The sequence below is a fragment of the Jaculus jaculus genome, chromosome 15 (genome assembly GCF_020740685.1).
Source record: "Jaculus jaculus isolate mJacJac1 chromosome 15, mJacJac1.mat.Y.cur, whole genome shotgun sequence".
NCBI classification, from domain to species: domain Eukaryota; kingdom Metazoa; phylum Chordata; class Mammalia; order Rodentia; family Dipodidae; genus Jaculus; species Jaculus jaculus.
Window position 1 is genome coordinate 12,512,838 of NC_059116.1, and position 23,750 is coordinate 12,536,587.

Consider the following 23,750-nt stretch of genomic DNA (forward strand, 5'->3'; position numbering starts at 1 on the left):
GGAAGGGGTTGGAGATCTCTGGCTGAAGGCCCTGGAGACTATTCCTTACAATTCCTGCCAACATGACCAAGATGAAAGGATTCACATTGAGCTTGTGTCTCATCCTAAGTTGCATACTCAAATGTGCAAACTTAAACATGATTTATTTTTCTTTTGGCGATCTAACATATAATCAACTTGAACTAATGATATTTTCTATTGTTTCTCTGGGTTGGGGGAATTTTTTTTGCCCTGCAAATACTTTATAGAAAGGAACTTTGATGGTTTTGTTTTGCCAATTTATAATTGGTACTTATTAAAAATTAAATATGTGGGTGGATTTTTTTCCTTCTGCTTCTATCTACGACAAATAGTCTTGAATGGGTTTTCTGGGAAGCTTTATAATAAAAGTAAGGAACATTAAGAATGGTTTTATTTTGGTGAGATAGCTTGTGATTCAAAGAAGGCGTTGTGGTATTGGTCTTGATAAAACTCCACAACCAATAGGAAGTCTTTCTCTCTGAGTTAGCTTGGAGTGTCCGTAATGCGGGAATAATCCTCTTGGCCAGGACCCCTGCACTACGTCCATGGGGTAGCATGCAGGGGATTGTGTTGTTTGCACGTGTCTGCTGCAGAGGAGAGGCAGCTCGGCAAGCCCCGGTGAGTGCTCCCCCGCCATATGGGTTTCTAGTTAACTCTGATTCTGTTCCTGCGGCCGGAGAGCATCTGTTCTATACGAAACAGGAAAGTGACTTACAAGATGTAGAGCCGAACTGCTGGTAAAAATGAACTTAACTTTTTCCTTTCACCTCTTTTTTTTTTTTTTTTCATCTGAGCATGATTTATTCTGACAGCCTTGCATATATTTTCTGCCTTAAGAAATAACCATATACTAAACAAAACAGAGGTTAAGTATTTCAGTTCTAAGTTTAGAGAGCTACAGAATACATTGATATTGAGCATTTACACTCCACATTGATATGGATTAGTGTGTTTGAAGTAGTCTACATTTAGATAGGGACAAAAATAAGCTTAATTGTCATGGAAGCTCGGCACTTTTTATGCTGAATTCCTGTCATCCTGGCAGCAGAAGAGTGTACATTAAGTTTGGCAATAATGTTGACTTTTTAAAATTTTACTTGTGCACTTTGGAGGAGATAGACAAAAGTGAAATAAAATTTTGTATTTAGTAAAAACAATGAATTGATATGTATAGAAAAAATATAGTTCTAAAAATCAATTTAGTATCATTTGCTTAGGTTTTCTACAAAGATAAATTTTTGACTATATGCCATGTAGTTTCTCAAATATAAACAATACAGTCCTAAAAGTATGAGAGCAATTACATGCTACATAGCATTAAAATATTTCCTTATATTTCTTAATACTCACACTTACATTATCATCAGAATTTTCTGTTTATTTAAAATCATGAGAATAGGTTTTTGCTAACCTTTTCTGTAGGACAGTCTTTCAAATTTGAGTGAAGGGTTTGTTGTTAAGAAATTATCTTATCTCTAGATCAATAAATCAAAGCTCCTTGAATTATAACTTTTCCCATATTTTTGTAAAATTTATTTAGTTGGAAAGGAATTATGAAGAGCTAATGAGGCAGTATTTTTATTTCTATGTGACTTTGAAATCTGGACATAAAGTATTAATAAAACTCATTGAAAATATTTAGAAAAATGGTTTATCTGAACTTTCTCTGCTTTATTTTTGATTTTTTTTTTTTTCTGTTTTCTCTTTTTGAAGTAAGTCTCACTCTAACCCAGGCTGACCTGAAACTCACTCTGTAGTTCCAAGTTGGCCCCAAAGTCACAATGATCCTCCTATCTCTGTCTCCCAAATCCTGGAAATAAAAGGGTATACCACTATGCCAGGCAATTTTCAAAGACTTGAAAATAGTTTTATTTTGAAATAATGATTTTATTGTCTGTGTTTCACACATTTTAACATTGTTCTCTGGATTCAGTAGTTGTCTAATTCCTGGGAAATAGCTCCTTATGTGTTTTTGAGTGGGTGTGGGCTCGCATCCCTGTGTGGCATCTAATTACTGGAGTTACAGTGATGATAACTGTGGTCCTAACCTCCGCATGCAGGACCTTAAGTCACATCTGTTTGAAGAAGTTTCATATTTTATGCTGATATTTTAATTTCAGTTGAATCCCACTAGAATATGTACTTTTAAAATCTCCTTTAAACAGCGATGTTCACACTAGAGCAGTTTGAGAGTTTTTGAAAGAGATTCAACTTCCTGAGCTGAGTATTGCAAACGTAGTGAAACCTGAACACTTGCGGAAGGCACAAACAGTTTCCTAATGTCATAGAAGCGATTGTAAGAAAGTGTGTTGAGGAATGAATTAGCATAAAATGTGGAAGAACAGTGTTGAGTTAATCATCTGATTGGACTGTAAAAAATATATTCTTATGAGAAACAGATAATGTATGCACCCCATAGGTAAAGCAGGAAAATTTTGTGGAACATTATAAGATTCACAGAGAGGGAAAGAGAGGTGGGTCTATATATTTCATACACTTGGGGCAATGGCAAGGTGAAGATGGAGTGTGTGAACCTTTTACAATTATTATTGTCATTTCTCTTCTGGTAACACATTATAATGTGCTATGATGTGCAAGATGATTGAGAGGCATACTTTTCATTTTGTTAATTGTGCAGTAAGTGAACTTTCTTTGAGCTGATGTTCAGAAACCTTAAGTGATTTCCTTAGAACCCACAGACATAGTTTTTTCTCTGCAACCAGAACTTCAAGCAATGACATTCTGGCTGCTGATATATTTCCACTTCACTGCACTGGTATTTTAGGAATGTGAATCTGGCGGAAGTTAAGCAGAATGATTTCAAATAGGTCTTGGCATACTAAGGTGTAGAGAGGAGGTGGTGAGGCACCCATCTAAAGATCAACTCCCGTGTTCCATAAATCCAAGCCAGATACAGATCTATCAGATAGTCTTTCTTCCCTTTGGTAGCACTGAGAAGGAATGGAGAGCATGCTTAAAGTCTACCCTTTCATATTTGCATGGGATGTTCTCACACTCAACACTTAATTATTTCATGGTATAAATATATTCAGAGAGGATATCTTTTGACTTCTCAGAAGATATTTAATCATGTATTTTCATTAATTATTATTATTCACAAATTAAATCTAAAACAATGACAGAAGAACATTTCATATTCCCATTATGAACACTTTCATCAATACACTTTCAAGTTCATATATATATATGTATATATTTTTTTTTCATATTCATATACATACACACACATGACATTGAAGATTCATGCTGATAACTTTTACTTGGTCTTGACTTACTGAGTCGCAAAGGCATACAAGTGGACCAGTATCTTTTCTCATGCACTGCTGGCATTTTAATTTTGGTGTCTGCTCATGACCAGAAATTCCTAAACTCATACTTTGGAGCTGATATTTGGATTGTGGTATAACAGTTCTATATGTATTTGTGGCTGTGATGGCACTTTACATTGTAAAGGGTAAAATAACAGCTCCCATTGTCATGCATCAGCTTCAGACCTGAAGTGACTGGAAATCAAATGGGAACACAACTGACTTTTGACTCGTTTCAATATGTTTTGTCAATGAACACCTAGTGATGGCATTCTTTGAAAATTATGAACACAATTTATTTAATATTTTATTTTATTTATTTATTTGAAGGAGAAAGGGGAAGAGGTAGATTGAGAGCATGGGCATACCAGGGCCTCCAGCCACTGCAAACAAATTCCACTGCCTTGTACATCTGGCTAGCGTGGGTACTGGGGAATCAAACTTGAGTCCTTAGGCTTTGCAGGCAAGCATCTTAATTGCTAAGCCATTCCTCCAGCCCCACTATTTCTTTCTTTTCTTTTTTCTTTTTTTTTTTTTTTTGGCTTTTTGAGGTAGGGTCTCACTCTAGCCCAGGCTGACCTGGAATTCACTCTGTAGTCTCAGGGTGGCCTTGAACTCAAGGCAATCCTCCTACCTCTGCCTCCCAAGTTCTGGGATTAAAGGCATGTGCCATCACGCTGGCCCCCCCACAATTTTTTGTTTGGTTTTCTAAGGTAGGGTCTCACTCTAGTTCAGGTTGACCTGGAATTCACTATGTATACTCAGGGTGGCTTCGAACTCTCAGCAATCCTCCTACTTCTACCTCCTGAGTGCTGGGATTAAAGGCGTGCGCCACTACGCCGGACTACAATTTTTTTTTTTTAACCAAAGCATCATATATGTTTTATTTCAATGAGCAAAAAGCAGTTCATGATGCCCATGGGCAGTCTCAAATACAGAATATCTACAGTAACACAACTATTTATTAGGACCTTTTCCTTTCATATATCCAAACTTTAAGCACACTTCTCTTATTTTTTTGTGCAAGAAAAATAGGCACGTAAGCCGGCATAACATCATCTTTTTTTCTGGTTTGAAGTGCTTTCAAAGAAATAAAGAAATCTTTTAAGGCATAATATTTATATTTATTTGTATGTTTAAATATTCATATTAATCATATGTATATCTATCTATATTTATGTAAACAGAAAAATACACACGTATACATATGATGGCTGCTCTACTATAATGTTATTACTATTATTTACCGCATTTGAATGATACTATGGTTTAACCATACTTCACTTTTTTCATATATTGAAACAGATAAAGGTATCTAAAATGCATAAATATGGACAGTCACCTTATGCTATTTATTTATTTACTTTTATTTTTTTAATATTTGGTTAATGTGGGTCCTGGAGAATCAAACCTGGGTCCTTTGACTTTGCAGGCAAATGCCTTAACTGCTAAGCCATCCCTCCAGCCCTATTTATTTACTTTTTTTTTTTTTTTTTTTTTTTTTACTTATTTATTTGAGAGCGACAGACATAGAGAGAAAGACAGATGGAGGGAGAGAGAGAGAATGGGCGCGCCAGGGCTTCCAGCCACTGCAAACGAACTCCAGACGCGTGCGCCCCCTTGTGCTTCTGGCTAACGTGGGACCTGGGGAACCGAGCCTTGAACCGGGGTCCTTAGGCTTCACAGGCAAGCGCTTAACCGCTAAGCCATCTCTCCAGCCCTTTAATTACTTTTTTATGCAGCATCTTTTTCTGTAGCCTAGGCTGCCATTATCTTCCTGTCTTCCTCCTGAGTGTTGGCTTTACAGATATTTACTACGACACTCAACTTTGACATTTTATTTTGATTAAAAATGTTGCCTGGGGCTGGAGAGATGGCTTAGTGGTTAAGATACTTGCCTGCAAAGCATAAAGACCAAGGTTTGCATCCCTCATACCTATGTACAGCCAGATGCACAAGGTGGTGCATGCATCTGGAGAGCTAGTGGCCCTGATGTGCCATTCTCTCCTATCTTTCTCAAATAAACAAACAAACAAACAAATAAATAAAATAATAAAAATGTAGGAAAAATGTAGGCTGTATTCCCAAAGCATATTTATTCTAAAAGACATTTTAATATCTGGAACCCAAGTCACCAGTACTGATAGAGTGTGAACTTGAGGCCTTTGTTTTAAAAGACAAAATGGATCTGGTTTTAGGGAAAGTTTGCTAACCATTTCATTAAAGTGATAATTTCAAAGAGGATTATTATTATTATTATTTTGCTTAAATCTTATCTGAGTGGATTTATATATAAGCAAAGTGAGTTCCATAGTCTGAGCAGAGGGAATAAACAATCACATGAAATGCTACAGATTATTCTTGAAAAATAGGATTTCAAGCCTAGGCTTACTCTAAATCATTTCTGCTTATACAGAAATCACTGACCTTTAGGTTTTTGTTGGGAATTAAGGTTGAATTTGATACTGTGACTTCAAAAGACAGTGAAGTATACAAATATGTTTTTGAGAAAAAACATATCACACAAAAAAAAATTTTCAGAAATGGGATTCCTAAATGGGGATGAATATTTTTAAGGTTAAATTTCTCAAATTATAGTCAGTTGTTGCTGGAGTGGAAAAGAATATAATTTAATTAAGGACTTCAAGGATTATGCTTTTTCTGAGTTCTGCCACTGAGTAGGTTTCAGGGGATAAGACAGTTGTGTACTGGGACACTTGGCCTTAAGGATGTGAAGCTTTACTCTGAATAAACATGTAAATATTATGTGGTTACCCTGATACTTACAGGGAGAGTGGTCTACAGATTGCTTCTCTTTTTCATAAGCAAAATACAGAAACAAACCAATTTTATCAGCAGTGTTAAGTTGAGGAAGGCATGAAAAGTATAAGGAAGGGATGGATGGCCTGCCGCAGAGTGGTTAGCGCATCAATTACATAAACAAGGCTGGGGTTGGCCTGTAGCTTGTAGGTCCCACTAGAGGCTCAGAGTCAAGTACTTGATGTAGGACTAATGGGTGTATTTTTTTTTTTTTAACTATGGTCAACTTCTCAGGTACAGATATGCAATAGACAGGTGTTTGTAATAGAGGTAGAGCTTCCTATGAAAGTCAGGTGGAGGGAGAGGCATGCTGAGACTAATGAGGGGGTGTGGATTAAGATCCAACTTGAAGTAAACAAAAAATACTGAAAAGGCCATAGAATCAATTGATAGGAACACAAATTAGATCAAAGAGAGAAGCATTATGGAAGCAATAATTAGAGATAATAGGAGAGCTGTCTAGCATTAATATAGGCAGAAATACTAGTGTGGCAAAGCCTACAGGGCCCAGAAACAAACAGAGGTGGAAAGAAATATGATTATTGGAATTAATAATATTCTGAGATGAGACTGTTGTAAGTTTATTTACATGTGAGAATATATTGTACATTAGTCTTTATTCCTGAAAACATTCACTGTCACTGTAACTTAGATAATTAAGTAGATAATTGGCTTCACTAGTCAATAGTTAAATGTCATACCTAACTCTATGCCAGGGACGAATTATCAAGCCAAGGATCCTATCACTTCTACTTATACTGTGTTTTGTTTGCTCCTACGAACTGTATCCAGATAGGGATAAGATAAAGGTAAAACTTTTCATATCTAACAATTTCAATTTGTCCACAGGTTCCTTATGTCAGAGGTTTTTCTTTTTCCTTTTTTTTTTTCTTTCTTTCTTTTCTTTTTTTTTTTTTTTTTTTGGTTTTTGAGGTAGGCTTTCACTGTAGTCCATGCTGACCTGGAATTCACTATGTATTCTTAGGGTGGTCTTAAACACACAGTGATCCATTTACCTCTGCCTTCTAAGTGCTGGAATTAAAGGCATGCACCACCATGCCCAGGTTAGAACTTTAAAAAAGTATTTTTATTTATATATTTGCAAGCAGAGATAGTGAGAGAGAAAGAGAGAAAAAGAAAGAGAGACAGAGACAGAAAATTGGCATGCCAGGGCCTCCAGCCTCTCTCAATGAACTCCAGATGCATATACCACTGTGCATCTGGCTTTATGTGGGTACTGGGGAAATCAAACCCATATACTTAGACTTTACAAGCAAGTGCTTTAACTGCTATGTCATTTCTCTAGCCCATGGTATAGCTTCTGATAATAATTTTGGAAAAAAATATATATTGATGGATGATGATTGGCAAATAGGAAATGGTAACTTTATTCTTGATCTTTATCTTATAGTGCCATTAATATTTTAATAGTCACAAGCATTTTGAAATTCCATTATTCTTCTATGCTGTTTAGTTAACCTTAACTACACTTAAATAAAATTCTTGAAACTTAGAAAATAACAATGAGAATACATATCAATTATTTGCATGCCAATTTGTTTGGCTATGACCATGAAAAACGCATTACTCTGTATTATGTGGCCATATGGAATACAATGGATGTGAAGCTCATTTACACCTAAACAACCCTGTCTACTTCACAATCTGCTTTCTTAATCAGTGCAATCCATTTTGCAAAATATATTTGCAAATGACATTGTGAATACTCACCCTAAGTTGAAGGCTGTATCTCAAACCTCTTTATACTAGAGATAGAAATGCTACTAAAAAATAATTCTCTATTTTTTTATTGTAAAATTCTCCACAAAAAAATCCTTATAATTTTGGACACGCTAAATTATGCTAATATAAATATAATTCAAGCAACATTTTGGATTTAAAGTTACTACTTTAAGTGAGTAAAACATAAATTTGGGGAATTAATTTTAATGCTTTTAATTTAGCATAATATATCAATATATAATCAATTCAAAATAATAAATTTAAAGTTCTTGATAAGATATTAGGAATTTTTTTTGAGATAGGGTCTCAATCTTGTCCATCCTGACTTGGCATTCATTCTGTAGTAACAGGCTGACTTTGAACTCACAGTATTTCTCCTACCTCTGCCTCCCTAGTGCTGAGATTAAAGGCATGTCACCATTTCTAAATGACATCTATTAAATTTTATATTCTTCAATTCATATATAACTATGAATTAGAGGACATGTTCAGTCATACTACCATCAATTCAAGTGATCAATAACCATAACATACTCAGTCACAAACATTCTCTTTGCATGTAAAAATGCCATTAATCCATTACATTTATGTCCTTGTAAATGGGTATGCATAAACCTGATCCACCTTATTAAAGATGATACTTTCCATGAATATTCTGAATCTAAAATGGTGTTCTTTGGATTATATCATACCCTGTGGATATTATCTTGTTTGTTATTTATGTTGTCTTGATATTGACAAGGATGTAAAATACGGTGACCATCAGAAATAACCAGTATCAATATGTTCTGTTCTTGCTATAATTTAATAAGATTGAATAATTTAGGGAAGGTTAATACGTGTGAGATGTCATAATGATAAAAATGACCAAACACAGTTCTATGAATCGATTACTTTCTTTTTTCATAAACAAAATATATTTGAATCTGAGAAAACATGAAATATGTAAGACAACAGCATAGTGTTTTGGAAGAAGAGAACATTGTGACATTTGATAAATTACTTAAGTATGGGTTAAAGAAAATATAATATTCCCAGGGGCTGGAGAGATATCTCAGTGGCTAAGGTGCTTGCCTGCAATGCCTAACAACCAAGGCTAGATTCCCCAGTACCCACTTAAAACCAGATGAATAGTGACATATGCATCTGGAGCTCATATGCAGGTCTAGAGATCCTGGTGTGCCCATTCTCTCTCTGTGTCTCTCTTCTATCTTTCTCTGTTTGCAAATAAAAAAAAATATTAAAGAAGAAAATAATTCTGGAATTTCAGGTTAAAAATTAAAACAATGCTGATTTTCAGCAACAGAGGTTGGGTCTAGCTTTCTTTGCACATAATTTACATTTTCCATTTCAGGAACTGGTAAGTCAGACCATCTGAGAAATGTAAACATCAGCTACTCACTTCCTGTCAGTTTGGAATTTTAAATCTGATTTCATTACTTTTCATTACTGAGCGGAAAAACAACTATAACTGACTAAAAGTAAAGAAATAAGAAATGATATAAGATTAATTAGCAACTACATGAAGAACTCTACTTTATTGTAGATTGTCATTCCTTTTCTTTTTATCATTTTCATTGTTAAAGTGCAAAAGACAGAAAAAAAAACAACAACCCTTGAGAAGATGATTGGGAAATGGGGGGTTTTATGTATAAACAAATTACTAATTCATCCTTGCTAAAATTTAGATGGTATGAGCAAGGATTAGTACCAGGAAAACAATTCTTCGAGTGTTTATAGGAACTGATCTTCACATGAAAATACGTTATGTTTTTGTTTTCTAAGATTTTATGATCTTCCTAAGGTTATAAAATCTCATACATGAAACTTTCCCAGTGAAGTTAACATTTGGATCTCACTGTTAGAAGTAGCTTACATGTTACACAACCATCTTGTTGGCTTTTAGTCATGACATCTGAAACTGCATTCCTTGTTTACTTTCCACTAAAATCGAAATAATTAGAACAAAATGTGAGTGATAATATGTCTACCATGGAAACATGGTGATGACATTAATAAATTGGTAGTATTGGAAACAGTCATTTGGAAACAGTCATCATTTTGTATACTAGAGGCTGTTCTTATTTTGTGGTAATATCCATATATCATTTTTTGCCATATGATAGAGAGCTTTTGATCCTAAAATGGCTATTATTCTTTCTTTGATTTTTAATATTTTTGTGAATTTTTTGAATACTAAAATAGTCTTCACCCTGAGATGGTTCAATATTATAATATTTTAATGTTCAATATAATAATAATAATTATTATTATGCATCTGGCTTATGTGAGTCCTTGAAAATCAAACCTGGGTCCTTTGGCTTTGCAGGCAAACATCTTAATTAACTACTAAGCTATCTCTCCAGCCATAATGTGTTCTGCTTTGCTTAATCACACAAATATTGCTTTATGATTTCCAAATAGATTAATTATGTATTGAAGAAAACATAATTTAAAAACTTTGGAAATCCATATTCATTAATAATTTTGTTTCCTTAACAAGCTTTGCAATTATATGAATCAAAACACTTAATTCAAGGACCACATTTGATTGGCAGCCCTTTAAGAGGCCCAAGGGCTGGCATGCACTTCTGTTGTTCCACACTTTGAACATGGTACCATGAGTGGGTAGAGGCAGCTGGCTTTCCCATCTAAATAAAATATTTTGACAACTTTTAAAAGTTAAATTTCATTTTCAGTTCGAAATTATTTCATTTTTCCAGAAAGGAAGAAGAATTGAATGTATAAACATTTACATGTGGGAGACTAATCAGCTATTAAAAACACAGCGATATAAAACACATAAAAATATTAGATGGAAACTTGTGTTATAGTTTTGATTTCTTACAGATTTTATGATATGTTCAAAATAAGTTATTTTCATTCAGTTATTAATATGTGGACAACTTGGTTCAAATGGATGCAAGAAATCTTGGATTCCTTTTTTCTCTCTCTTTTCTTTTTGATAAGGTCCTTATATTAGCCTAGGCTGCATATGAACTAGTAACCTTTCTTGCTAAGCCTCGTCAGGGCAAAATGATGTGATATGTGCCACTCTGCCTAGCTATGCTTTCTTTTCTGGATATTCTAGAAGTCAATTTCTCAAAAAGAAATAAAAGTGTAGCCTAATTTAGTCCAGACATGTAAATCTCTTTCTTCTGGTGCATCTTCAACCCCTACAATGATGCGGATAGATCAAAGGCACATTGAATAAATGTTTGTCATACGAACACATCAATCGATTTGAGTTTCAAATCCTTAGAAGTGTTAGTCTTCATCTTGCTTCAGCAACATGCAGAGATTAGGCCTTAACTGGCCTATATTGGTATGTGTTTTAATAAAATGATTAATAGAGGTCAGCTTATGTGTACTTTCTTAAATATTAGCATTCATATATTCATTTATGGGAGAGAAAGAGAGATAGGAGAGAATGAATGAATGGGAGTGCCAGGACCTCTTGCTGCTGCAAACTATGGATGCATGTACTAACTCGTACATCTGACTTAACGTGGGTACTGGGGAATTAAAATTGGGTGAGTAGGTTTGCAAGCAAGTACCTGTAACAGTAGAAACATCTCCCCATCCCTTGTTTGTCTTCCGTTTTGGTTTCAAGTGAATTGCTAAAATATTTTTGGATTTTAAACCGTGTGGAAATAGAAATAATTGACAAAGGCAAATGGATAAAGGCACTTTAAGAATCTTGAAACTGCTGTATTTTCAACATTTTGCATTTGACTTGCAATTTAGTTTGAATAGTGACTTTCAGTCAAATATAAAACTGCCAAAAAAGATTTACATATCAGGTATTATTCACATAATATATTAGTTACACATTGATGTCCTACAACAAAATAATTTCATACAAGGGATGTTGGATTAAAAATTACAAACAGGGGCTGGAGAGATGGCTTAGTGGTTAAGTGCTTGCCTGTGAAGCCTAAGGACCCCTGTTTGAATCTCGATTCCCCAGGACCCATGTTAGCCAAATGCAGAACGAGGCGCATGCGTCTGGAGTTCGTTTGCAGTGCCTGGAGGCCCTGGCGTGCCCATTCTTTCTCTTTCTCTGCCTCTTTCTCTCTCTGTCTGTCTCTCTCAAATAAATTAAAAAAAAAAGAATTTAAAAAAATTACAAACAGGGAGCTGGAGGGATGGCTTAGCAGTTAAGGCATTTGCCTGCAAAGCCAAAGGACCCTAATTCAATTCCCAGGACCCACATTAGCCAGATGCACAAGAGGACACACACATCTGGAGTTCCTTTGCAGTGGCAAGAAGCCCTGGCATGCCCAATCTCTTTCTCTCTCTCTCCCTCTTTCTCTGTAAAATTAATGAATAAAAATGATAACTTAAAAAATAAAAACGGGGCTAGAGAGATGGCTTAGGAGTTAAAGCCTTTGCCCACAAGCCTAAAGACCCAGGTTAAATTACCCAATACCTATATAAACCAGATGAGCAAGGTGACACATGTGTCTGGAGTTCATTTGCAATGGTAGGAGGCCCTAGCATGCGCATTCTCTCCCTCCTTCCCTCCCCAACTCCCTGCCTCTCTCTCTGAAATAATAAATAAATAGATAAAAACATTTAAAAGATACAAATACAGGGATGGAGAAATGCATGAGCAGTTAAATCTCTTGCTTGCAAAACTTGAAGGTTTGGGTTCAATTCTTCATACCCACATAAAGCCAGATGCACAAAGTGGCACATGTGTCTGTAGTTCATTTGCAATGGTAGGAGGCCTTAGCACAACCATACTCTGTCTGCTTATCTTTCTAAAATAAATACATAACATTGTTTAAAAATACAGATACAGAGCTAACTTGATGGCTCAATAGGTAAGAGCTCTTGCCTCACAAATATGAGGACCTAATTTTGATTTTAAAAGCCAGACATGGTTGTAACAGGTAATCGCAGCACTGAGGCAGGCAGAGATAAAAGGATTGCTGGGGTTCCTCAGTCAGCTCGTCTAACTGAATAAAAGTGAGCATCAGGTTCTGTGAGAGACTTCTCTCTGGAGATAATTTGTAAGAATCAGAAAAAGGACACCTAACATCTTCCTCAGACATCAGCATATGTGCACATGGGGCATATGCATCTGCATGCACATGCATGAGCCTCATGGTCACATACCATACCACATACACTGCACACAGGGACATCAAAGAACTAAATAATATAAAATATACAACAATACAATAAAACATTCAAAAAGTGATACTTAACAATTATATTGTGCAAATATATTTCAGATCAGTTTGATTCTTCTGCTGCTGCAATTATGTTTACATTGATGGGGAAAACATCTTGCCAGAAGTAGCTTATAGGAGGAAAGGGTTTATTTCTAGCTTACATTTTCCAGGGGAAATTTTGCCATGGTTAAGGAAGCTGGATCACTACAACATTCACAGCAGACAGAGAGAAAGAGAGAGAGAGAGAGAGAGAGAGAGAGAGAGAGAGAGAGAGAGAGAGAGAGAGAGAGAGAGGGAAACCAACACCAGCAAGCACACACAACTAGATCTCAAAGTGGCTCTTCACACTTAGTAGGACTGGACTGATGATCCACCCCCAGCGCATGCCTACTCCAGCTGGTCTCCTCCTGCTGGAGACCAAGCAGGAAACTTAATCAAAATTACCTGAGTACAAAATTAATTAATTAAAAATATTAATTAAAAAAACTGAATCTACAAGGACCCACACATTTCCAACCTAATTTTCTTTTTTAAATCTGTTATGTCATTGGAAAATACTCAATGGAAAATTTTTCCTCATTGTGCCTTATAAATCTGGAAAATAAAATCTCTACTTCTAGGGAGTCTTATATTTGAATGCTCTCTGAGGACTATTTCCTCTATTAGGTAGTTGAAAACTTCAGGAGTTTTACTGAAGATTGATTTTTAAATTATTAATTAGAAAGTCTAAACATAAAATCAATAAATCCTCCATGGAAGCCTTCACAGAAGTTTCACTTCTATGCTTATAAAGAAAGAGGCAGAGCCAGGCATGGTGGCGCACGCGTTAAATGCCAGCACTCAGGAGGCAGAGGTAGTAGGATCGCCATGAGTTTGAGGCCTCCCTGAGAATATAGAATGAATTCCAGGTCAGCCTAGACTAGAGTGAAATCCTACCTCAATCCCCAACACACAGACACACACACACACACACACACACACACACACATAAAATAAAAAAAGAAAGAAAGAGGCAGATAGGGAGAGGAGAGAAAGAATTAGTGTGACAAGGCCTCTATCCACTGCAAACAAACCCCAGACACATGAGCCATCGTCTGCCATCTGGTTTTATGTTGGTGCTAGGGAATCAAACTTGGTTTCTTTGGCTTTGTAGGCAAGTGCCTTAACCACAAAGCCATATCCTCCAACCTAAAATGTCTATTTTGAAAAAGTGTTGCAGTCAGATTAGCATTGCTGGCAGAAATTACCCGACCAAGGACAGCTTATGGGAAAAAAGGGTTTATTTTGGCTTATAGAATTGAGGGGGAAGCCCCACAATGGCAGGGGGAAACGATGGTATGAGCAGAGGGTGGACATCACCTCCTGGCGAACAGCAGGTGAACAATGGGAACAGGAGAGTGTGCCAAACACTGACAAGGGGAAACTGGCTACAATTCCCATAAGCCAGCCCCAAGCAATACACTGTCTCAAGGAGGTGTGGATTTCTGAATCTCCATCAGGTGGAAACCTAGCATTCAGAAAACCTAAGTTTATGGGGGACACCTGAATCAAACCACCACAAAAGGGAACAATTTACATGGGCAGAACTTTTCACAAAGAAGCTTTAAGAAGTACATGCATGCACACACACAAACACTCTAAATCACACACATGTGGAAATGCATGCATGCATGCATGCATATCACACTGACACATGTTTTTTTAAGAAAGTTTTAGAGCTAGGTGTGACGGGGCATGCCAACACTCTGTAGGCTGAAGCAGGAGGGTCAGGAATTCATTGCAAGTTCTAGGCCAGGCTATGTGGCATACTAATCTACTCCTCTAAGCCCCCATCCCAATAAAAGTAAGGAAAGGAACTTTGAAAGGAAGGGAAAAGGAACTATGAGAATGCATGCTGTGGGTAAGGGCCGGGGTGAGAAAGCAAGAGTAGATATAGGAAACTTAAGGACTCAGGGAGCAAGGGCTACAGTCTGACATTGACAAGGAGAGAAGCTAAACCAGAGAAGCTGGTACCGGAGGAGACAAAAGCCAGGCTGGCCAGGAAACAGCGAGCTCAGCCTATTTTCTTAGAGTGAGGCAGTAATTGAGATACTAAACATGGTCTCCTTTTAAGTTATGCATTTAGGAAGTTGATTTAGCAAGTTTCCATTCTCACTGAATGAGATAAAATTATGTTGAAATAAATAGGCTTTTGGTATTAGATTTTAATCACTGCAGTTCAGTGTTTCATTCATTCATTGTTACACAGTCTATAGCTGACATATTGACACTGCAAAAGCTCTAAGTCATAGTTGAATTTCTTTAAAAAAAATTTTTTGTTACTTTTCTTTATTTGAGAGCAAGCAAGCGACAGAGAGAGAGAGAGAATGGGTGTGCCAGGGCCTTCAGCCACTCCAAACAAACTCCAGATGCATGCATTCCCTTGTGCATTTGGCTAATGTGGGTTCTGGGGAACTGAGCCTCAAACTGGGGTCCTTAGGCTTCACAGGCAAACGCTTAACCACTAAGCCATCACTCCAGCCCCATAGTTGAATTTCTTAAATAGAAAAGCAGCTTAGCACATTTCCATAAGGAAAATCCACTTTTACAATGAGAAAATGTATTTGAGTAACATTATGTAAAAAAAAACAATACAAAGTATTTGGTCTATCAAGTAGCATATATTCTCATCTATGAAGTATCAGAAAAATTTAAAATGTATTTCATGGCTTAATTTATTCTATAACCAAATAATTTAAGAACAAACTTTAAATGCATTCTAAACATAATAATCATTTAGAAATTGTGGTGTCATGTGGTGAATATATGGCACAGTTATAAAGAAATAGAAAAAAAAAACACTATTACATTTTGGTTGAGTTTGGATAACAGAAAATAGTTTTAAAAACATACTAGGAAACTTGAATAACATCTCTGTAGGATACCATCAAATGCCTCCCATGGAAGAAGTTCTGCTTTTGAGATGCTGTGTGTTAACTGCATGATGGATGTTTGTGAATCCATTAAGAGCACAGAAAATAGGAAAAACTATAAACATATATCAAGACTCTAATGAATATTCAAGCCGTTCCTATTTTTTGAAACGTGAACATACATATTTTTGTTCAAGTTGATGCTTCAGTGTTTTTCTCTGAAGAAATATTTATTCCAAGACTTAATGCAGGAGATTAGAACAGTGGCATTCTGAGTACAATGAATGATTTTGTTATTCAAGAGAGAAATCTCACCTAGAATGAAAAGAGGATATTTAAATAGGCAAAGCTTGCCCAGAGAAGGGGAGAGGGAAGGCTGGTCTATCCATGGTAAGACTTAGGACTTCAGCGTTGGTATTGCACTGAAGCAATTAAAGGGACTTCAGCAAAGATGGCATAGGTGAATTCAGCGACATATCTTTTTTCTTCAGCGTCCAGCAGAGAAAATCTTTGCCCATGATGTGATGTAGGGCTGACATGCGCTGCCTGAACAGAGGCAGCTGAGATCGGAAGTGGTCAGTGTGGATGAAGGCGCTTTCAAAGTTAAAATGAACTGGAAGAATGGGGAGTGAAGGAGTTCTAACTTCCTGTCTTACCCACTATGAAAGAACAGTTGTGTCTTTCATTTATAGGAGGAAAAAATCGAGGAAAACCATTATGGTTCTATGAAATAAGAAATGAAATCTGTCACAGCAAACTTCATATTTCCTTTCTGGAAAACAGAGGCAATACTTTCTGCACTATAATATCTAATAAATGGGTTGAAAATGTTCCTCCAAACCTAGTCTGAATGAGAGAAATTCTCTGTGCAAACTGTTCATTGACAATCAAATTTTTCTGTTTTTCTCTTGGTAGTAGGCTTTGGTCATTGTTAGCAAGAAATATTTAGAGGGTTTGTTTTTTCAATAAGTCTGATGCTTAAGTAGGAATGAACTGGTTACATCCAAGATCACTATGCACAGACTTAGACAGTTAGTTCATCTTTACCATCATCATGGGACTTTCTACATAAAATTCTGTTTACTTTGTTCTTCATGCACCAGGGAGGAATGGCCGTACATTACTGGAAGTTTTCGTATAAACATTTCCTCAGAATCATATTGTTTTTAATACAAATTTGAGTATACACACACACACACACACATATGTGCATATATATATATATGTGTGTGTGTGTATATATATATATATATATATATATATATACAAACATACATACACATATGGTCATTTGCTTTCTTTAAATATTTCATTTCATATGTCAAAATAACTAAATAGCAAGCAAAGGTATAAATAAATGTCAGGTTGAATATGGAAGCCATTTTCTTAAGTCCTTGGAAATTCTATAAATGAGATGCACTTTGAAAAATACAAGGCATGTTTGGTGTATTTTAAGTAGAAATAACAGCTGTAAACACTTTTACCAAAGTATTTCATTTGAAATAAAGGGATCTAAAAGATTAAGATTTATATATATATATATATATATATATATATATATGTATATATATATATATATATATATATATATATATATATATATATGTATATATATCCACAGTTCTTTTTTAAGAATCGAGGAACAAAAATAAGCTTCAGTAGGGAAAACTGATACTCTAAATTTAGTGTGAATACACTTATATTCCTGATGTGGACCTGTCATTGTATTTTGTGAGCTAGATTATTTGCCAGCAAAATTATTTTAACAGGATAATATGACAACATGCAGATTATTTTGCCTTGAAATATCAGGGGTTCTTCACTTCTCTGTTTTTAAGCAGGTTGGTACATATTATTACACAGCAAGTAATTCCTGCTAGATGTGTCGATTGACTATTTTCTAGTTGTGGAAATTAAGCCAAACAAAAATGAGATGCAGGTTCTCATCTAAATAAGTTTATGAAGAAGTTTGCAAGATTGCTAAGTGGTTAAAGGTGCTTTCAAAGCCTTCTGGTCTGGATTCAACTTCTCAGTGTCCACATAAAGCTAAATACACAAAGAGGCACGTGTCTGGAGTTCATTTGCAGCCACAGGAGGCATTCCCATACATAACTCTCTCTCTCTTTCTCTCTATCACTGTCTGTCTCTCCCTCTTCCCTTGGAAATAAATTTAAAAACTGTATTTTAAGGAGAGATGTTCAGGGCTGGAGAGGCGGCTCAGCAGTTAAGGCACTTGCCTTCAAAGCCTAATGACTTGTGTCTACATAATGCCAGAGGCACAAAGTGGCTCATGTTTGGAGTTTATTTACAACAGCTGGGGACTTTGGTACATCCATTTTCCCCATCTGTCTGTCTTCTCTCTTCTCTCTCTCTGCTTGCAAATATATAAAGAGATGGTCAAAGGGGCCCATTTGTCAGTAGTTGTCCTTATTTTCTGAGCTGCCAGGAGTCCTATTCCCAGAGTCCTTGTCTATCTCTATATTTTGAAATGTGTCCCTATTCTTTGCTCTAACCATTTGCATGGTATGGAAAGCAGAGTTATTAAAACCATCATGTAGTATCACAAGTACAAAATAAAGTGATTCTCTGGGACCTGAGACCACAGATGAACTAAGATCAATGTGAATCAGTGTGGGTCTGTCTTCTCTCTCTTACCACTCACACACACACACCACACGCATGGAATTTGCACAGATCAAGCTCTTCTTGTTTTAAGAGAGTGTGCACTAGCTTCTTTTCCGTGATATTTTCACAGGCACAAAGTCTATTTCTATTTTATGTAGGCTGTGTGCTGCTTGAACTGTAAGTGTTCTCTAAGAATTGATGTCTGGGAAAAAAAGCAGAAATAGAGAAACTTGGCTCTGTTTACATGGGATCTGTGCATTCTCCTTGGATGGGAACCATGGAAAATCAAGTTGAGTTGTTTACTTAATTTTATCATTTCACTGTTCCCAGAATTTTAGACAATTTGTGAATTGCTTATTTATATCCTGTGCTTTATGTTTAATTATTTTATTTTTTAAATTTTTATTAACCCCACTTTCTCTGGTGTCACTTTAGCACATATTTTAAGTGCCAAAAAGGGTTGAGGGAATAAAATTCACATGTTGAAAGAGCACATTCTTGGGATAATGTCCTGTACTATCACTGAAAGTTTTGTAGTAATACTGAGAAATGAATATATGTTTATTTTAAATGTTGCATTCAAATTTAGCCATGAATTTGGTACATACAAAATGAAAATTTCATGTAATGAAGTTATAAAATGATAGCTAACATTTATTGAGTATGTATACTATTTGTAGACTATGTCTGGATATATATGCACATATATGTTATATATGCATTACTTATGTTGTACATGTTTATCTATACTATATTTGTTATATATGATAGATGTCATATGTGCATATATATGTATTATAGCTCTGTAGTCTCGTAGCATGCTGATGCCATAGCTGTAATACCGCTTTTTCTGTGGGAAAGTTGTCTGTTCTTGTGTCTCATACCTGTGAAGAAATCTACATTCATTTTTAATTTTCTTGTTATATCCTTTATCACATGTTAAGTAAATAATAAGGATTATAGAAAATATCTCTTAAAGAGCTATTGGCTATTGTTAGATCATTAATAAAGGTTAAATACCATAACATGCATAGAGAATCAGTTTTGCTCCCTTAATGTGTAAAAAGAAGGGAAACACAGTGTTAAGTTCAAGATAAATTCTCTTATAATGGACAAGATGCTGTTGTCTGATGTATTGTTTTACATTCTATAAGAAAAAGAGTAATGAGTTTCCAAAGCCAGCAGAGTCCCAAGGTGGCCAGCCTACTTACTTTGCTGATTTTTTAAGGAAAAATATTAAAAAATATATAAAATATTATGTGCTTTTATACTTTTATCTCATTTATTATTACTGTTTTGAATTGCTTAATTCACATAATTATATTTATGAGGATTCTTTTTACTTGGAATAGCACAAGTTATCTTAAAGGATAAAATAAACTGGAATATGAGGGTTTTTAAAAATATCATTCAAAAGAACTCTGTGGGAAATATGGAGCTCTGAGGTAAAATCTTTTATGGTGCCAAATAGTGTTAGAAATTTGAAGTAGGTTTGGCCTTCATAAACAGACTAAGGAGGAAAAAAATCAACATGGGATTTCAATCTTTTTTCCAAAATGTCAGTTACAATCTTGATTATTCCATTTCATTTTAAGCATGTGAACAGCAAAATAATGATCTTCATTCTGTTTTCATGTATCCTAACTTCCTGCAAATGGACATGTATTCAAAGAAGATGAGGAAGGGGTCAGATATATTTTTCTTGAATTATCTTTTTGTTGCAATTGTGCATTATTTTGAAGCAGATGCAGAGTCTTGGTGCTTATCTATTCAAAGTAAACATGTTTGTAAATGCAAGAATGGTAACTATGCAGTAGAGTTTATCAAGAAATTCTAGGAGCTTTGCATGTAAGGGTAAGCACAGGACACCTTGCTCTGTCTGGAGACTGGTCAAAGTTGCTTAAATAATTAGTTTGCTTATACTTTCACATTACTTCCACGAACAGCATGTTAGTGAAAAGTCAATAATAGCAATTTTTAATGAGTATCTATTTTATAAAATGAAATATGCTGAGAATTTAATTTAGGAGGTAGTATACATAAAACATGAATCAACTAGTGTATTAGAAATGTTCCTTTGTGAGCTAGAGAGATGGCTTAGTGGTTAAGGTGCATGCCTGAGAAGCCTAAGGACCCAGGTTTGATTCTCCAAGACCCACGTAAGCCAGATGCACATGGTGGTGCATGCATCTGCAGTTTGTTTGCAGTGGCTAGAGGCCCTGGCGTGCCCATTCTCACACACTCTCTCTCTATCTCAAACAAACAAATGAAAATAAAAGAAATTCATTATTACAATTATTAAAATCCCTTAAAAAAAAGAAATGTTCCTTTGTAAAAAGAACCCAAACTGGAAAACATATTACCCTGAATTTTTAAATTAATATATATCTTATATGTAGATATGCATATCATATGCAGAGTTTTTGCTGTTACTTTTATTGGAATTATGTGAATTCATTGGGAACTTTTATGTATTATGCCCTCTCAAAATTACCACAATAAGCTACACTATTTCAGTAGAACTACTGAGTTTGCACCATGTGTTGTCCCTTGAAATACGTCTTCTTTCAAGGAGAGCTGACAAACTCTTTTCTGGAACTAGGCGCTATGCAGTTGCACTTGGTTCTATGGCTCTGATCTTCCCCACCAATAACTAAATTTGTTAATTCTCTCTTCCTGGTCACCAAGAAGAGAAACTTGCCCTGCATTCCATGTGCCCGTGGTTGGTTTCTGTGTCCATGAAAGCCGACATTGCTGTACTGTGACGATGTTCTACTTACCCTTTTTGTTTTCCTGCCTCATCCGAGGCTTGCTGACAGCTAGACGTCTGGACAGATGTAACAGGGAAGGGCCTGGCATTTGGATTCTTTCTAATTATCCAAACAGTGAGGTTCGGTGGGGATAGCTTCAAGTGAGGTGAAGAAGATGAAACAGATGTAGTAAGATGAATTCTTTCACCCCTGTAGACATTGCCAGAACCTTGGTAGCATTCTAGAAGTCTCTTTTATGCCCTCGCCTTGTCTCTGCTACTGTATCCAAATGTAAACAATAGACTAATGTTTTGCCTGAAGAGCTGTCTCCTTGTTACGTTTATTAAAATTTAGATCATGCTGAAGGTATTGTTTTGTGCCAGCTTTCTAACATAGCAGTGTGTTTGTTAAGTTAACCTATCTTTAACGGCAGGTCATCAACTTTTGTTAAAGTTAATTTTAATTTTTTTATTTATTTCTATTTGTGAGAAAGAGAAAGAGGGAGGGAGAGAGCGAGAGCAAAAGAGAGAGAGAGAGAGAGGGAGAGAGAGAGAGAGAATGGACATTTCAGGGCCTCCAGCCACTGCAAAGAACTCCAAATGCATGTACCACCTTGTGCTTCTGGCTTATGTGGGTCCTGTGGAATCAAACCTGGGTCCTTAGGCTTGGTAGGCAAGTGTCTTAACTGCTAAGCCATCACTCCAGCCTAATTCATCGAATTTCAGTGAAACAATTATGGGTTCATTTTTAACTCACAGGCAGTGGATATTTTCAATTTTGAGCTTCTAGGAATAATGTTGAAATGGTAATTCCTATGGGAAATGAGTTTCCACTGTGGTTTTAGTCAGCATTTCCTTAGTAACTAAGGATATAAGCGCATCCCACATGCATATGTGAGCACTGTCTTTCATAAAATACATTTCCAAGTCTCTACATGCTATTTAAAAATCTTGTTTGTAACTTTTACTTGCCAATTGTTGACATTATGAGTCTTCAGTGGTGTAAGCGTGGCCAGTACCTTCTCCTGTGCTTTTGTTAACATGTTAATTCTGCTTGTATTTGCTCATAAACACAATTTCTTAGGTTAAATACAGTTCAATTTATAAATATTTTCACTTGTGGTTAATGTTTGGAACCCTGTTTAGAATAATCTGCCCACTGTAATGTCAGGAGTGATTTTTCCTAACTATTTTCTAGGAGCTTTGGTGGTTTGTCTTATATTTTTAGTTGAGCATTCTGTTTAGAACTGACATTTCTTTTCATACAGTGATATGTTTATTAATTCTACATAAATATACAGTTGAGATGATGATTTTTTTTAAAACAAAAGGGCAAAATAATTTACCATTTTGTCAAGGTACCCGATTAAAAGGTGTGTTTGTATTTGGAATTTGCATTCCCGTCTGTAACACTGCTTTGTGCTCTCTGTGGACTCATCGTTTTAATCACTATAGCTTTATATTGTTTCTATACCTTTTATTTTTGCTCCTGGTTAGGGATTTTTCTTCAGTTTTATGATTCTTAGAATTCTTTACAATATTTTATTTTTATTTATGAGAGAGAGAGGCAGAAAGATAGAAAGAGAATGGGTATACCAGTGCACCCTACCACTGCAAACGAACTCCACATACATAGGCCACCTTGTGCATCTGGCTTATGTGGGTCCCGAGGAATTGAACCTGGGTCCCTTGGCTTTGCAGGCAAGTGCCTTAATTACTAAGCCATTTCTCCAGCCCTAGTATTCTTAAATAGATGATGGAATCACCTTTTCATTAGTAAGTTTCCCTCCCCAAGCCATGACAGGAGATTGAGGATTCTTGAATGCCGAATGGTAAAGATCTATCCCATGCAAATGTTTATTGTGTAGCCATCCTTCAGGTATGAGGCAGAATAAATGCCTCAGATGGAAGAAAATTAAGATACCATCATCTATACTTAATGATTGATCCTAAGGCATTCTGGAATTAGAAAGTAACAAAATATCTTTAGGTACATGAAAAAAAGAAAGACTTATATAGAAGAAATATATGCATCCAATACTTATTTGCTCCGGTTTTATGATTTTTCTTCAATTTTACAATTCTTAGAATTTTTAAATAGATGGTGTTTAGGCAAGAAAGTGATATTTAAGAATAAAGATTGTAAAAGGACATAAACAGAAATATCTTTTCCACACTTCACTTGAGGTGCTTTAATGTTGATTCTAGGAAATGATATCACATTTGTATATATTAATTCACAGAGCAACTGGAAAACTCAAAGTAATAAGATGAGTGGAATAAAACCATTCAAATAGTGGGTTGTGGTGGCATACAACTTTAATCCCAGCACTTGGGAGACAGAGATAGGAGGATCGTTGTGAGTTTG

General features: G+C 35.7%; 1 protein-coding gene across 1 annotated transcript in view; it reads left to right on the forward strand.

Annotated features, from left to right (window-relative positions):
- The first annotated feature begins 516 nt into the window (after positions 1–516).
- Positions 517–23,750, forward strand: part of Ccdc102b (coiled-coil domain containing 102B) — an 83,199-nt gene continuing 59,965 nt past the window's right edge. The window contains exon 1 of the mRNA XM_045135098.1: positions 517–639. The gene's annotated coding sequence lies outside the window, so the exon portion shown is untranslated. The remainder of the gene's footprint in view (positions 640–23,750) is intronic.